The following is a 2,253-nucleotide window of genomic DNA, read 5'->3' as shown; positions in this document are numbered from 1 at the left end:
ATGGAATTTAGAGGGTAATAAAACAATTGTATTCATCTCACTGGTTGGGTGGTTTTTACAGTGGATGGTATGTCAGTTAGCCAAACCACTCAAAACTTAGTGTCTTACAACAATAGTTGATTGTTTCTCATGATTCTGTACATTGATTGAACTATTATTCTAGTTCTGGACCAGATTGCCTGGGGCTGGATGGTCTAAAAAGATCTCCCTCAGGTGTCTGGGACCTAATTTGGGGTGGCTGGGGCCTTTCTCCAGGGGGTATTTCATCCACCAGGAGGAGGTCAGCTTAAGCTTTTTCACATGGTAGGAGAAGGGTATCCAGGAGCAAGAGAGGATAAGCCCAATGTGCGAGCACTCTGCAAGCCTCTGCTGTGTTGTTTTCTATTGTCCTATTAGTCAAAGCAAGTAACATGGCCAAGCTTTGATTCCAAAAGTGGAGAAGTAGATTCTGTTTCTTGGGAGTGGAAGCTGCAGTGTCTTCCTTGGCATACAAGGACATGTGAACAAATTGAGAGCCATTATTGCAACAGCCTGCCATAGAGGGTACTAACATTCCAGTATCCCTGTGGTTTTCTAGGAAATAAAGGGCCTTGTGTCCCCACCCAGCCTTATTTGACCTTTCTGGTAGTTGCTTAGGATTGGGGGAGTGGGCAGGCAGGACAGTCCTGGGAAGTGTTCTCTTAGTGAGTCAGTCAGCAAATGTTTCTTTTTTTCTTCCTTGAGGCCTCTTTTATGATTTTATTTTCTCCTATACTTTCTGGCTTTTAGCATAATAGAACATTTGGAAAATACAGTAAATCGAGGAAAGGGTAAAGAAGAAATCACCCATGATTCTGCTACCCAGAAGCAGCTATATTTCCTTCTAGTCTTTTTTTATGCATTTTTCTTTTTATGGTTGAAAGCACAATCATATATCCTGTTTTAAAATTTCTTTTGCCTTTTAATCAAAATAATGTCTATATTTAGTAGCAAATAATACAGAGGAGTTTAGGATGAAATGCAGTGGTCTACCTCTGCTTTCCCTACTTCCAATCCCATGCCTGAGAGGCAACATTGTCATTTTCATTTTTCTGGTAGTTGAGTCCAAAACCCAAGATAATAGGGTTTATACTACCATTTCTTGATTTATTATCTTAATCTCTATTTCTCCTTCCATTGGCTTTTGTCAGTCTCTCTTGATTACCTACTGTCTAAGATGTGTATATTAATGCTGCTACTCTTTTTTTCTTTCTCCAACCTTCTATAAGCTGTATATTTTTGTTTATATTGTCACGGTTGTTAACACTGTCTTGTAATTAATACTCCATGTTGACTAGAAGTTGACTGTAAAAATTGAAAACCAGTAAATATATCTGGCCTTTTGGATATTATATCATAAACATATCCCTATGCCATTATTTATAAATAGTATTTTAATGGCTACAAAATATTCTATTCCATGAATATACCTAATTTACCTAACCTCTCTAATATGGGACATTTAGCCAATTGCCAAATTTTTACAATTAGTGATAACATTTGGAGTGAACGTTTTTCTCTGTAAGTGTGTCTCTATTTATATGCTTTAGGATAGATTCCCATGAAACTCTTGAAGGGCCAAGTCAAAAGTGATTCCCATGAAACTCTTGAAGGGCCAAGTCAAAAGTCTCCCTCCCACCCCTGTTCCACAGCCTTCCAATTCCCCACCTGGAGTCAACTGCTGTTATCAGTTTCATGTGTATCCTTTTAGACATAGTTTATACATATACACGTAAATGCGTGTATATATTTTCTTTCACCCCTTAACTCAATTGGAAGCATACTTTATATACTGTTATGTGCCTTTACTTTTCTCATTTAACAATTACATGTTGAACATTGTTTATACTCCCACAAGCAATACATGAGTGTGCCTGTTTCCCTACACTCTTGCCAATATAATTAGTTAATATGAATGTTTTAAAAGCTCTTGATGTGTATTACCAAATTGTTTTCCAGAAAGGTTTTACTGGTTTACACTCCCACCAGCCATGTGTGAGAGTATTTGTTTATGAATCCTCATAGGCATTGAGCATATAGCTAAGAATAGTCTTTGCCTATGAGTAATAGAAACCTCTCAGGCATCCTTAGTGAGTGCTTATCCCCTCCAGTGGAAGGGTCTGAGTTGCAGTTAGGAAGAAGAGGAAGAGCAAAAGGAGAAAGGAATAGGCCTGGTGGGCATTCCTCCCCAAGGAGTTTTAAGTTCTACTTAAAAAAAAAATCTCCTTGGCTGAA

General features: G+C 38.1%; 1 protein-coding gene across 4 annotated transcripts in view; it reads left to right on the top strand.

Moving 5' to 3' along the window:
• The window catches only part of PHF8 (PHD finger protein 8), a 103,202-nt gene that overhangs the window by 85,877 nt on the left and 15,072 nt on the right, over window positions 1-2,253 (top strand). The gene's annotated exons all lie outside the window — the stretch shown is intronic.

This window comes from Bison bison, unplaced genomic scaffold, assembly GCF_000754665.1.
Source record: "Bison bison bison isolate TAMUID 2011002044 unplaced genomic scaffold, Bison_UMD1.0 scf7180017864227, whole genome shotgun sequence".
NCBI classification, from domain to species: Eukaryota; Metazoa; Chordata; class Mammalia; order Artiodactyla; family Bovidae; genus Bison; species Bison bison.
The sequence above is the reverse complement of the archived record's forward strand: the minus strand, read 5'-3'. Positions and strand labels throughout refer to the sequence as shown.